General features: G+C 43.3%; 1 protein-coding gene and 1 pseudogene across 2 annotated transcripts in view; one reads left to right on the top strand and one right to left on the bottom strand.

Annotated features, from left to right (window-relative positions):
- The window catches only part of WASF3 (WASP family member 3), a 136,082-nt gene that overhangs the window by 106,038 nt on the left and 14,312 nt on the right, over positions 1-15,732 (bottom strand). The window lies entirely within an intron of this gene.
- Positions 4,124-5,049, top strand: LOC101547134 (mitochondrial carrier homolog 2-like; annotated as a pseudogene).

Genomic DNA, 15,732 nt, shown 5'->3' on the forward strand with positions numbered 1-15,732 from the left:
ACTTTTTTTTAAATTTGGTTTTGGGGACACATATGGTGGTGCTCAGGGCTTATGCCTAGCTCTGCACTCAAGGATCACTCCTGGCAGGCTCAAAGGACCATATGGGTTGCTGGAGATCAAACCATGGTCAGCTGTGAGCAAGGCTGTACTATCATTCTGGCCCCCATCTCTGTCCATTTTTAAAAACTATGCCTCTTCTTATGCTTTCTACACTACTGTCTCAGAGTCATGACTGACATTTTATTAGGGAATCGAGTGTCTCTGTGGTGCTATTGGTTAGCGAGAGCATTTGGCTGTTATTATGGAATCTCTAATTCAGAGGCGGCATCTGCCACCCCATTTCCAGAGGTGGAATACCTGTTTCCTGCACTCTCTGAGGCATTTAACAGGCGCACTCACAGCTGTCAAAAGTGTAACAACTGTTTTTATTTGCAAAGAGTATGAACCAGGTATGACTGGCTGAAAAGTCAATCTAGAGGCAAATACTGACTTAACAGGAGATTTAAAAATCTGCAATGCAAAAATATAAAAACTAAAATTCCTCAAAGCTAGCTCCCACATTGTCTTTACTTTCTGTGAATATTCCCTAAATAACTGAACATAAAACCAAAGAATATTTTACAAGTTCTTTGATTTAAGGAAATCACTGAATACAGAATAAATCATATTTTACCTGGTAATTAAAAAAATGAATAAATTAAACTACAACTCAATTCCAATAAGCTAGTCTAAAAACACTTCAATAATGAACAATCTCACTGGTTAACATCCAAAACTTTCAAAACACTATAGTATATGTATTAAATACATATAGTAGCACTGTCATCCCATTGTTCATTGATTTGCTCAAGCAGGCACAAGTAACATCTCCATTGTGAGACTTATTGTTACTGTTTTTGGCATATCGAATATGCCACAGGTAGCTTGCCAGGCTCTGCCGTGCAGATGGGATACTCTCGATAGCTTGCTGGGCTCTCCGAGAGGGACAGAGGAATCGAACCGGGGCCAGCCGTGTGCAAGGCAAATGCCGTACCCGCTGCGCTATCACTCCAGTCCAAATACATATAGTATATGTATTAAATATCAATGTCTTCATTTTAAATCCATGATGACAGTTCATAAAATTATGTTCACTGCATACAACTAAAAATTAAAGTCTCACGCTTACTCTAATATGCATTCTAGAGAAATACTCTGTGCAAGTGTTTCCTGTGAGCTAGTAAGGCAGTCCTTTACCCTGCCACAGTCAGGTAAAGAGCTTTCAAATCCTCAGATGTTTCTCGTATAGTCCAGCAGAAACCATAAGAACTCAAGAAAAAGCAACAGGCCAAGATATATTATTCTAAAAGAATATTTGTGCACCTGCAAGCATGGCAGAATTATTTGTAGTGGCCAATATCTGGCAATGGAAACTGGCTGAGAGATAGTACAGTGGTTAGGGTGCCTGCCCAGTACACCTGCAACCAGGGTTCCACTCCCAGCTGAGCCCTATCCCCCAAGCATCGCAGAGTGCAACACTGGAGGCTCCCAACACTCCTGGGGGTGGCCCAGGCAATCCTGGCCCTGCAGGGCCAGAGCAGCACCGAAGCCTTAGGATTCCCCACATCCTCCACCAACCCAAGTGCTCAACCACAGATGAGAGAATTAAGCACAATGGACTCAGCTACAATTTGGATGAAACTGGAGGGTTTCATGAGAAATGAACTGGAAAGAAAAACACTGGTTAATCTACCTCATTTGTGGAGTAGAAGGGAACAAATTCAGGGACTGGACAATCAGTGGACACAGCTGTGAGACATGGTCGGCAGTACTATGAATTAAGGGGGCTGGGATGGGGGTAGGAAAAGGATGCTTGGGATAAAGAAGGCAGACGGGCACTCTGATGGCCAGTGTGCTGCAGGAGCACTCTGTGCATAAAACAATACGACTGATTTTATAGTTAAAACAACAGCAGCAAATCATTAGAAGTAAAGGGGAAAAGCAGCAGGAAGATTCTACCTTTTGGTTCATTCATTTGTCCTCTGCAACTAGGCAACTAATGATGGAAAGGAGGTATGTTGAGGGAGTGCCTTTGTTGTGAAGCTTGCTAGATTGCCACAATCCTGCAAAAACATGGGTGTGTAAGAGCATGGCGGTGAGGAGCACCCCTTAAAAGGGATTTAAGCAAACTACCAGGATTAAATTGCAGCGTTCTACAATGAGTTACAGACTCAATTCAACGGTACGGGTAGACAGATCGTGGGGCATAGTACTGAGTTTTCAGGAAATAATAAAACTAAAAGGAACTTGCCTAGCTCCTGAAGCACCCAAAAGCAAGAAGCACAAATGCCTTTGAATGCAAATCCTGAGCTCTTTGAGTATGGGGAAACTGAGGCAGCATCTAGAGAAGGGTGGACCCCTCAGAAAAAAAAAAGCTAGAAAAGAATTGAAAGGTCTTGATAAGAATAGGAAAAGGACTATCAAGAGTCAGGATTTCTTGAGACAACACCCAGATTAACCTTTATGTTTGCAGAGAACTCCAGGCCAATATACTTTGGAAAAATTGTGCACAACCTCTCCTGGAAAGCCACTCTGCATTTTCCCCTGAGGAGAAGAAAACCACGCTCTCTCTTGAACACCTAGGTCTTCTCTCATTATCTATCCTTTCACACTTCCCTAAGTAAATTTCTTTCAATAAAACAATTTAGCTATGACACATTGCGAATAGAAGGGTGGGGTGCCAGGTGAACTAGTTGATTTAAATGGTCCATTTAAATCTCACCCATCAAAACTGTCTTCAATCAAATTAGATACTGAGATAGCTGGGTTTGGGGTTGGCAGCAGATAAAAGCAAGTCCCCAGCCAATATCTCTCTCCCCGTCTCCCTCTCCCTTTCCCAAGGAAGTACTGAACCAGTCTCTCCTTTATCTCTCCTCTTCTCTCCAATGCCTCCCGCAGCCTCCCTAGTCCCCTCCGATCCCCCATCCCACACTCACCTACACCTGGACAGAGAACCAGACAAGGTTCTTGCTAATAGACAGGAGGACAGCAATGATCTTACCCACACATTCGTGGCTGGAGACTTAACAAAAGCTGAGACAACAGGGAACCTCTTGGGTATCATCCAGTGATAAGATAAGATTTTCGGCTAGCAAAGGACAGACTGGACAGAGAACAGCATAGAGACAAGACCAGGTCATTGTACATGGGAGGTGAGCAGATGGTGAGGGATGGGACTTATGATGTCATACTTGGGCATTGAGAGACAGAACAAGTGACATCATAAACAGAAAAAGGAGAGGCCTCGACATTGGGGAAGGACCTGTCTACTTAAACTGTACAAAACTTCTTAACCTTCTGAGTTTTGTATGAGAATCTTTCATACAATTCTCACTGACACAGGAAAATCTACTTTTTGCCTTAACAGCTTCACTAACTCTCCTTCTCCTGAAATTATTTTCTGTGAAGGAAGGTGACATTTCTGGAACACTGCTGTCGAGTTTAGGAGTGACTTTCCAGCAGAAAGGAATTCCTCACTCGAGTCTGAGTCCTCAGAACCTGGGTAGTGGGGGTGATGCCACACTGTGGACTTCAGGCTCAACTTGACAGCTGCCTTGTGGGGCTGGTAGGAAGGGAGTGTCTGTGCCCTGAGGATGCTTGGAGCTGACTTTACCAGTCCACTCTGGGCATTTCACTAAGTGGCCAGGAAGCCCTGTTTACCCAAGCCTGACTCCCTTGCTCCCCTGCACCCAAGTCATCAAAACACACTGAAGCTAAAACTCACTGAATCGAATCCTCAGGACCTTTCTGGAACGATCATCTTTCGGGTGAGCCTCCTGGCTTCTACACTCCAGCATTTTCTGGGCCACTGAGGAAGCAACCATGTTCCTGCTTTCAGTCACATCTGTGCTGGCTATTTGGGGGGATGGAAACCATCTACTGGAAGAATCTCAGGAGCCAAAGCAAACCAGAGCAAAGCCAGAGTGGCTCTGAAAGACTGTCAAGGCCGTGTGTGTGTGTGTGTGTGGGGGGGGGGGGGGGCGGCGGGGGGGGGGGAGGGGCAGGAAGAGATGCTATTTTTAAAGACTGCAATATAATTGACATACAAAAGTGTATCAGTTCCAGTCTGTCTGCGAGTGCCATCATGCTGGACGTGGCCAGTCAGGGGATCCTGGGCTCCCATCTCACCATCCTATCCCAGTCACTCATGTGGGGTATGAGTCTCTTCCTCCAACAGTAGGGCAAAATATTTGGGGGCGGCAAGTTTATCAGCTTCCTGGTCTTTTTTCTTATGCTCAGCACACTGTGTGCATTGATGGGAAGCGTGGGTTCTTCACAGGCTTAGCTACCAGACTGTGCTCAGGAGTCCTGGGGACTGCGGTCCATGGGCAAGTTTTACAGCAGTTCTGCCAGGAGCCTGGAAAGACTGAGGAGTTAGGACCCAGAAACGTACAGAAAGCAGTCCCAGCTTCCTCTGAGCAAATTATCAACGAGGCCACTCAAGACACGATGGCTCAGTCTGCTGCTACCCTCATCACCCCCCATCCCTTCCACATGATCACATAGAGATCGATGGTACAACTCACTGGCTGAGAATCAAAATACTGTGGACTTTAGGACTCCATCATCACCATCTATCAGAAAGAGGGCATCCTGGGATTTTTTGCAGATCCTGTTCGTCATCTCCTAGGTGACATTATTTCTTTGTGGCTCTGTAACTCGCCAGCTTACCTCATCAATACCTATGCACTGGACAGTGGAGTCTCAACAATAAATGAAATGAAGTTATTCACAAGCTGTCACGGGATGTTTCGCCAGAATGCTGATCTACCCCTTTGCACTCGTCTCTAACAGCCTAGCCGTCAACAGCCGTGGGCTTGTTGGTGAGGCCCTCCTTACTCCCATACATACACTTCTTAGATCGACCGCTGGTGCACACTGCAGAAAGAAGGAAGTATGAGCTGAGGAAATAGCTTATTTTTCTGGAAGGTTCCCTTTGGGAAGACATATTGTTGTGACCTGAGCATGTAAATTTGAAGATTTGGGGCAGGGCGAGTGACATTTCTGTAGTCCCAGATACACAGAATTGTGGGAGAGAATACTGATTTGTATACAGTGTGGCACGCTTTTTTAATAATCATTTAATATTGGGGTAATGGAGGTGTTTGGTGTCTCCCTTTTTTGTTATTTTCCCAGAACAACCTAAATGACCCACCGATGTCCCGCCTTTATTATTCTGAAACAGAACCCTTTTGCTTTAGATTCTGTTTTACGAAAAGAGAAAGAAAGGGGGAGGGCGGGGGAGTTGCATTTTCCTAATGGTTGAAGCAGGTTGTTTTGCATCTCTGTCTCAGTAAGACTTCAGAATACAAGTACAGCGGATGCTGTGAGATCATGACCGGCCTCGTCTTTAGCAGACCTAGAATAGCAGTGTCCATCAGAATCTGCCCTCAGTCTGCAGGTCAACACATCAGATTAACTCTTGCTCTTACACTTCCTACATGACAGAGTGCCAGATCACCACAGAAATCACCCCAAATCTCCTTGAGGCATCTGCGCCTTCAGTCTATCAGCGCCAAATAATAAAATGCTGCCGCCACCACAACAGAAGAACAGAGACTCGAAACTCGGGGAGAAGAGCTGGTGATGAGTCTCTCACAGGGCTGCCCGCGGTGGGAGCCCCTTCCCCTAGCACCAGGCTCATCGTCTCCACAAGGCTCTCCATCCTCCATGATCTGTGGTTCTTCCGTTTCTTCCTGTGGTTTCTCGGTTGTTGTGGTGGTAGAAGGTGACTTGTTGGCTCTTCATCCCTCCTGCTACCTGCCCTTGGGAGTTTGTTCCTTCCCCGCTGGCGAGGCCCTTCCAGCACTGCCCTCTCTGGTCAGGCTTGCTAGAACACCCTGAAAAGGTGAGAGAGCCTCGGCCAAGTGTGACGTTCCAACCAGCACGTTTGAGTGCTTGCAAATGAGAAAGTTTGTGACTTCACTTTGCTCAGTAATAATCCCCTCGACATGGCCAAATGCGTGAGCATTTATTTGCTGCTTCTCAGACTCCACTATCAAGGCAGCAGCACCCCAACATTCACAGAGCAAGTCGGGCCCTCCACCTTCCCCCAGGGCACAGGAATACACACACGGCCTAAAGTCCAAGAGCAATTTGAAATGTCTGTGCTGTCTCTTAATTTGTCTCAGAAAGGTAAATTCTACATTCTATTCAATATTATCTGCACTTGTTTTAATATAAAGATGTTTTGCATTACCCACTTGATTTTGCCATTAATAAAAAAGAAAATCCTCAAGTAAATATGGTCCAGGAGAAAAAAATGTGTATCAGTTTCAGCTGCACGACTTATTTGATATCATGAAATTAAAATGGGCCCAAAAGAAATTCAGAACTCATTCACAATTCAAAGCCAGCAGCTCTTCTGCAAGAGACAGATGCCTCTACCTTATCTTTCCCGAAGTCTTAGTCAGAAGCCTTTGATTAAGTCTGAAAGATAAACTGGAGTGGGCATGTGGGGGCGGGGGTGGGGTGGGAAGGCAAGGGGAGCTAGGAGGGCAGCCCTTGAGGGAATTTATTGATTACTCTAATGCCCACTAGCCACCCTTAAAACACTCTCCTCTGTTCTTTCCCTATAAAAGCCACATCTTGAGACTGTGCAGACAAGATGATTTTTCAGGGGACATGACCTGCGCTCTTCTAACCCGCCTGCCTGCTGCTGGTAAAACTCCTCCTGGCTGTCACCAAGATTCGTTAGATTGGGTAGAACTAGGTCCTCAGTTACAAGACAGTCACAGTGTAAGTCTGGATTTTTCCCTTGGAAAAGAGATGTTCCTGGGCCAGAGTGATAGTATAGCAGGTAGGGTATTTGCCTGCATGCAACCAACCTGGGTTTGATCACCAGCATCCTATATGAGCACCACTAAAAATAAATCCTGAGTGCAGAGCCAAGAGCAACCCCTGAACACCACCAAGTGTGGCCCAAACAAACAAACAAACAAAAAAAATGGAAAGGGATATTCCAGAAACATAATAGAGAAGAATAACTTAAATACAGTATAAACCCCATTGTATGTTCAAGGGCCAGGTCTCTTTTTAAAAAGTCTAATAAGGCCCACATCCCACCGCTGCCACCCTATAAGCTCATCTGCCAGCCTTATTCTAAAGACTCACAAATAAATCTCAAAGAGATTAACTAGTTACAAAAAAATCTATCAGACACCTGTTCCCAGCTGAGAACTCTGGTGGTCTTGGGAGAAGAGTAGGCCAGTTCCTGCCCTAACCAAGCACCAGCAGCCTCTCTCATACCTCAAGACTCCGCCATGTTTCCAGCTGGAATTCCCAATTCAATATTCTGGACTTTCTGGAGCTGACATCTCCAAACTCCACAATACTGACATCTGCATAGTGGCATTCCAGATTGGATGGGATGTAATGCAGAAGCCAACCAATCTTGACTAACAAAGGCATTTACACAGAAGGTTTAACTTGCAACCACAGCCTAGTAAACCCTTGGGAAAGGACTTAGTGTTTCCATGGTGAAATACAATAATTTTCACAAATTTTCTTCTGCGGAAATATTTTTTGACCATTCCATTGGCCACTTAGTAGTCAACCAATATAAAAGAAATTGTGGGACTGCTACAGGGGCATACGTGAGGTTGGGGAAATGGAGAAAATGAGGGAGGGGAGGTGATAGTGGTGATGGGATTGGTGTTGGAATACTGAAAGCCTGTAACAAATCTTCATGAACAACTTTCTAAACCCTGGTGTTTAAATAAAACAAGGGTGGATTTAATGAGGGGCAAGAGCCATAGTACAGTGGGTACGGCATCTGCCTTGCATGCAGCCAACCTGCGTTCTATTCCCAGCATTCCATAGGACGATGTGAGTGTAAAGCCAGGCGTTAACCTTGAGCACTCCTGGTGGCCCAAACCCCACCCCCAAAAATGGTAAGCATAAATTTTTTTCATGAAGCAAAAAAAGAAAAAAATTCAAAAAATACAGATTTTTGAATGAAAATACCACCGAGCAGGGAAAAAGTACAACAGAAAGTGCTTGCATTGAGGCTCGCTGGTATGTAACTTCACCCTTTTCTCAGGCTCTGTGGATTAATCCTTAAATTGAAGTACTCCAGCTTTGCCCAAAACAGATTAACAATACATGCGACGAAGAAAGAGCCCATGTGAAGACCTCACGCCAGCTTCACAAGTGTACGGTTTGTATGGGTCTATGTGGACCTTCCTGCTCATCCACTAAGGAAAATAATTCTACTTTTTTTCTGAACATTGCATACTCATCAATGCTTTCAGACGTTGCTCCACATATATCTCTGCATCAGCTAAACAATGGCTATACCTCACAGAGTTGCAGGTATCACATGCTAAGACACACTACCACGAATCATCAAGCAAATATGCACCTCTGTGAAAACGGATATGTGATGACAATAGATGTGTTCATTCCCTTATTATAGTTGTCACTCTTTTCACTATGACCCCGGAATTTCAATTACTGAGTTACATTCATTTCCTTCTGCCCAACTTTGGCTGTTCATCGGCGGTCTCTGTCATCATCTTTTTTTAATGTGCAATAATGCCCTCGGTGTTTGTTTCCACCCTATTAAAAGGTAGTGACAGAAAAGGGCATCCATTCTTGTTTTATACCCTCTCTCCAAGTTGAGGCCTCAAAACACATGCACAGACACACCTGAAGGTTTCTTAAGGATTCTTAGCTATTACTGTTCTTTATTCTGCCAGCTAATAAACAATATTCTATTTTGGTATAATATTCAATCATTTATTTTTCATGTCCTCCTTTACTTCTAATAAAAATCCTGTGGTAGGCCCTTTGGATCCGGCTGCGGAGCGAGCATGATGGAAGAGCCCAAGGGAGCGCCCTTGGACTCCAGGCAGCCCACTGAACTAATTCCGGCATGGGACCAGAGACCCCACGGTGCGCTGAAACAGTGGGAACCGGGCATCCCCCAATTCTTTTAACCTGTCTCTCTCTCTCAACTCCTCCCTCCTGAGCACAGCGCAGGACTTCTCCATCTTATGAGCACCATAAAAGGGTAAAAGTTTGTAGTGATGTTATTTCTGGTTGTACTTTCCCTGGACTTTATACAGAAACCCAAAACCGTACGGCCGCTGCCGCGGCCGCACGACCTAATGTCATCTTAGCATCAGCAATATGTAATGGTTCGCTTTTAATGGGTCGGACTTTTGTGGGAGATCCTAACAAGAATAGTAAGTCTGTTGCTGAAATATTGAAGGCAATCAAAACGGTAGCCATCTCTCTAGACTAAACTAAGCTATATCCCCACGCCAGCTGAGAAGAAATTTTCTTCTTTCTCGGGAAGAAACGCGGCGTGTCGTCAACTACAGTGTGATGTCCATTAAGCAAACAGACCTGGTGGCGTGGGAATGGGATATAAGGGGAAAAATTATGTACATGGAACAGTGGGACGCTGGTGGAATCTCGAGCCGGAGCCGATACCAGCGCAAGACCTTCGGTTCCAGAAACTGCTTGCAGACACTCTACTAGTCTATCAACTAAGCCAGAGCCCCACGTCTGCTGATGACGGGAAATAACCATCCTTTTCGTTTTTTTTTTTCCCTTGTCAGGCAGCGTGGCGATTACTAAACAGGCGTGAACTCGGTGGCGCGGGGCAAGGGGGAAAAAGAAAAGTTATGTAACAAACAGCGGGACTTAATATCTCTATATTCTTAGTAGTGGAGAACTATCAAATGCCTCCTTGGTAATAGGACTGCTTTTCTTTTTTGGGGGAAACCCCAACAACGGTAGTGAATTGTGTGTTGAAACATGGAATGTAATCGAGATAAGGCATAAACGAAGTGAAACTTATCAAGTACAAGGGTGGGGACTGGGGAGGTGGGAGGGGGCGGCAGGTATACTGGGGGGGTTGGTGATGGAAGATGGGCACTGGTGAAGGGAAGGGTGTTTGAGAATTGTGTAACCGACATAATCCTGAGAACTATGTAACCCTCCACATGGTGATTCAATAAAATTTAAAAAAAAAATCCTGTGGTAGGCAGGTATACTTTTTTTAGATGAGAAAAATTAGGGTTCACAAAGTAACGTGTGTTTGCTGCACCCCACCTCTCCGCAAGCCATACAGGTAATAAATGGTCAACAGGAGATTTTAATTCCCTTGACCAGGCTGAGATTCTGCCTCCTCTTGTCCCAGAGGTAATCTAGTCCTGACACTGAAACCTATTTAGAGATAGGTCCAGTGAGAAATCATCCACACGTCAATCCATTTATGTAAATCCCACCCACTGTGTTCCAGAAAGAATAACACTAGCTGAAGACTAGAAAAACAGAAAAAAGAATATGAACAGAAACTTCTCACGCAAGCAAAAAATTCTTTTAAATCCTATATATCTTATTTAGGTAAAACACAAATTGGTTAAAGGACTTGTACAGGGGAATCAAAGGGTGACTATAATCAAAGGGTCATTTTGGTGACTATACACAAATCTACCCATTACTTAAAGAATGTGCCTGACTCCAAGAAACAAAAGCAATTTCAGCAAACATATTCAAATCCACACCTAACATATCCCAAACCAAGAGTTGAATGACCACAACTACATATTCTGTCTTCTTCAATATTGCCAACAGTCTCTTCTGATACCAGAATTCAGTTAATCACAAATGATTCTCAAGGGCAGAATCTCTAGTGCTTGATAATTTTTTTTGAAACAATGAGTTCCTCATTGCCTTTGAGTGATAATATGATAACCTGAGAGGCTCTTAACAATTTTGACAGCATAACTTTTTTCTTCCAAAAACAATAAAAAGGATTTTTTTGAACCCCTGCAGTTTAGAAGGAAATGAATCTTATGGAACAACTGTGGAAGATTTCCAATTGATTTCTAATTTGTTTGAAACTGAAAAGTCTCTCATGACTATTTCCTGACCTTCTCTGACCTTCACAACTAACCCATCTTTCCTCCCTCCTTCTACTACAATATGAATTTGTGAAGCTTGCTTCTCATTATCCTTCCAAAAGGAGCATTTATCAGCAAAAATAAAACTATGGGTAACAAGTCAGTTAAATAAATGCACGTATACAGTAAATCTCATTGGAAAGGAAAAATAATGAATTAAGACCCTGAATGCTAATTGTAGCAATGTAAATATGGCAGGAAGAAAACATGCCTAAACTGATACAGAGGTGGGGGGATAATTAGGGAAGGGAACACGGAGACAATGAGGGAGGGGGAAAGTGCCCGCCATAGAGGAGGCGGTGGGGTTGGAGGAAAACTAGGGACATTGGTGGAGGGTTGTGGGCATTGGTGAAGGGACTGGTGCTGGAACACTATACACCTGAAGTTCAATCATAAATATCTTTGTAACTTTGTGATTCATGATGACTCAGTTAAAAAAGAAAAGAAAAAACATTTTTAAAAAAGAAAACAGTGTCAAAAAGAAAATGTTTAAAGCAATGCCAGACTGAACTTCAATTTAATCAGAGGGGGAAAAAAGCTTCAATAACATCAGGGTAAAATCATAAAAGCAACCTTACAATAGAGCACACATCATTCCCACAATGGAGGAGCAAGCAGGGAAACAGATGAAAATACTTTGTATTTTTTTTTTGTATATACAAAGTAAAAATAAATTTACTTTGGTAAATTTAAACCACTCTGAAATTCTATCTATTCAATTTTCAAAAACATAATTTATGTAGGGGCAGGAGCTAGCTAGGGAACAGCTCAGTGGTAGAGTTGATGCTTCTCGTATATAAATAAAGTCCTGGGTGTGTTCCCCACCACCACAAAAAGGAAACAAAAACATAAAAACTTAAACATGTAATTTTACCAGCTTTTCAAACTCCTACCATTTCAAAAACTTCTGAGAAAACATGTTAAGTTTACATGAACTTTGCTAAATTTTATCATTAGTACTTTAAAAAGAAGAATTGGATAAATCAAATATACTCATTTTAAGAGCAAAACTCAGATTCTATCTATCCAAATTAAGATTCCTCGCTTTATGAACAATCAGTATCTGCAAGACAAACACAATCTTCAAAGAAAGAAAAGAAATTCCTAATTTACCAGATATAATTGAGGCTAACATAAGAAACGGGGGGAAAAAAGTCAGCTAACAAGCAACAAAACATAGTATTACAATATAATTCTTCAGAAGTATTATTTCAATGCTGAGTCCTCAAAGAATACGAATCTAATTCTTAGCCAATTTTATTTTATTTATTTTATTTTGCTTTTGGGGCCACACCCAGTGATGCATAGGGGTTACTCCTGGCTCATGCACTCAGGAATTACTCCTGGCAGTGCTCAGGGATGCTGGGAATCAAACCCAGGTCAGTCGCATGCTAGGCAAACGCTCTACCTGCTGTGCTATCACTCCAGCCCCTCTTGACCAGTTTTATACAAAGACCACTGAAATTGAGATTCTTTCAAGATGTTACAGAAATGGGAAATTACACATATTTTAAAGCTAGATTATTATGCTACAGCAATTCTGAACAAAGAACAAAAAGCCAAATCTTCACACCTTCATATTCATAAGAATGTGCCCTAACACTGGCCTAAAAGGGAAAAGCTCAAGAAGTTATTTTGTCAATGAAACCCTATAAATTGGGAAGCCAAAAACACACAAGAACCGCCTAATTACTGACTGCAGGATTCTTCACTTTTCAACATCTAAGGTTTCAGAAATGCAATAACCTTGAGAGGTCAGAGAGAGAACAGAGGAGTTAAAGCACATGACTAGTTTGTGGCCAACCCTGGTTCACCCCCGACACCACATGATCCCTCTGACCATCACTGGTAGAACCACTGGTGGGCCCAGGTAATCCCGGCACCGCAGGGCATGAGCAAGACCACGTTCTCAAGACCCCAGCATTGATCCGCAGACCTAATTGGTCAACAATCACCAGGAGGGGTTCCTGAGCACAGCTTGGAATACTCCCCAAAAACTTTCCCTTTAGAAGAGAGATGACTTTTCATAACTGTTTTCTTTGGGGGCAAGGGCGGGGGAGAACACACATGGCTGGCTGTGCTTGGGCTAATTCCTGGCCCTGTGCTCAGGAATCACTTCTGGTGGGGCTCAAGTAACGTATGGGGCACTGGGGATCGAACCTGGGTCAGCCGTGTGCAAGGCCATTGCTCCGGCCCATCACAACTACATTCTGAACTCAGTCAGCTATGATGATGTTTTGGTCACAATATGTGAAGAGAGGAAGCCTGACACAAATACCTAGCTGGAAAGGGGAAAATAGTTCAAAGATCTCTTTAGCAATTGTGGCTCCATCGAGTAGTTTTTGAGAGTGGCACTGCAGACCCTGAGACAATGATACTAACGTGGGTACATAATGTCTTAGTATATTAAAGAAAATATGACTTCACTGACCCATAGAAGGCTCTGGAACTCCCGCACTACACCTACAAAACTGCTGGTATAAAGTTGGAAAACAAAAGGAAGAACAATACCATAAGAAGCTGTCAAATACTTTGCAGAGGGAAGACATCCAACAAAGGTTGGGCAATGAATATAGAATTAGAAGAGGAAAGTCAACTCAAAAATAAGGTGGTTTTCATTGAAAAGACTAATGCTCAAAGATGAATAAGATAAAAATAGAATACTAAATATGTACCTAGAACTAGATAGAGCTATGTCTAGTACTAGACTAGCGTTATGTCTAGACTAGAGCTATGTATAGACATGGCCTAGTACTAGTCTGTACTAGAATAGAACCATGTCCTAAACATACTATAAATATACCATGTATATAGATAGATACTATGGAGCTATGTCCATAGGAGAAATATGGCAAAAGACAATTTCATCTATTAAATACTAGATTGCAAAAATAAAGAGATTGTTTTAACTGCATAAGCAGACTATAAATGTATTTTTCTTTTTTTCTTTTCTTGGAAGCAATACACATACACAGAAAAAACCTAACAGCACAAAAATGTACATCTTGAAGAATTACCACAAAGTAGACAAACCATATAAGCATCTTCCAGCTCATGAAATAGAGGATTTCCAGCACCCTCTTGTCAATTGTCTTCATATCCCCTCAGCTGTTAATCCCATCTTCTCCCAAACTAATTGCTTTTTCCTCTCCTAACACACATTTTCCGTTTCATTTAAATGTGGATTTTACTTAAATATGTGCCCAGTGCCCAATTCTGTTATGTTGTTTATGAGATGTGCCACTGTTGTTGTGTGGAACATAAATTCTTTCATTTATATTACTTACCAGTATATGAAAATACCACAATTTATTTAAGCATTCTATGACTGATGAAGATGGGTTGTTTCCCCAAAAGCCACCATCTGTGTACCTGGACAATAATGCACACAGTTCTGTTGCCTGTAGACCTAGAAACATTTGTCTTGATTAACAAATGTTTCCAGACTCTTAGGTCAAGAAGGTACTCAATATTGTCTGTTCGTTGGCTACACCTGGCAGTGCTTGGAGGCCACACCAGGTTCTGTACTCAACAGCTGCTGACAGCCAGCACTCAGGGGACCATGCAGTGACAGGAATGGAACCTGGGTCTCCTACATGCAAAGCATGAGCTCTAGTCCGTTGAGCTATTCTCCAGAGTCCAATATGGCCTATTCTTTATTACTGTATTGATTATTTTATTATTAAATGCTAATATTTATTATTTCTTATTTCTGTACCACTTCTGCAAATTTTTTGAATGCTTTATGACTGAAGCGATAGCACAGCAGGTAGGGCATTTGCACGCGGCCAACTTGGGTTCAATTCCTCCATCCCCCTCGGAGAGCCTGGCAAGCTACCGAGAGTATCCAGCCTGCATGGCAGAGCGTGTCAAGCTACCCGTGGTGTATTCAATATGCCAAAAACAGTAACAACAAGTCTCACAATGGAGACATTACTGGTGTCCACTCAAGCAATCGATAAACAACAGAACAACAGTGCTACAGTGCTACGTTATGGCTTACTACTGGCAGTGTTGGTCCTGCTGGGAGAGAACCAAGACACTGGGAACAAAAGTTCACCTTCCAAACAGAGGTGAAAGACTGTGTTACTGGTAGAAAAAACAAAAACAAAAACCAAAGTCCTATTGATCTGGAGATCAGCAGCTGGGGCTCCCCACCTTTGGGGAATCAAGCTTAAGTCCAGCAGTGGAGAACTGTAAAGCAAACTTGTACCAAAAATAGGGGTTGGGAGTGGTGAGGCAGGCACTGGGACAGCTCAGACTCTCTGTCTAGACTATTTTCCTCCCAATTCAGGTGTGACGATCCACCAAGGCTTGGGGACTCTTCATCAATAAAACCCCCAAGCCCTCTCTGTCAAGTCCATCAAGCTAAAGGAAGGCAATACTAAAGCGAGGCCACCACCTGAAGGAAAATGAAAGAACCTAATCCAGAATAACAAACTAAAGATTCTGTAGTCAATACTGGCAGGGTTCAAATGCCCAATAAAGCTCAGATTCAGGCAGGTCCTGGATGCTGAGCACAGGCTCTCTCACAGGCATGTGGCCAGGGACAAGGAACTGCAAGGGTACAGCTGGGAGGCCCAGCAACAGGCACAGAGCACAGGGAACTCACCCACGTGCACATGGCCGTGGCCGGGGAGTAAGAAAATTGAACACGGGACAGACAGCAACACTGGGACGAGACCTGTCCATCGTTCAGGGAGGAGAGTGGACTGTGCAGGAGGAGACAGAGTTTGTTCACGGGATGGGGCAATGACAGGGACAGGACAAGGTGACG

This window comes from Sorex araneus, chromosome 1, assembly GCF_027595985.1.
Source record: "Sorex araneus isolate mSorAra2 chromosome 1, mSorAra2.pri, whole genome shotgun sequence".
In the NCBI taxonomy this organism is placed as follows: Eukaryota; Metazoa; Chordata; class Mammalia; order Eulipotyphla; family Soricidae; genus Sorex; species Sorex araneus.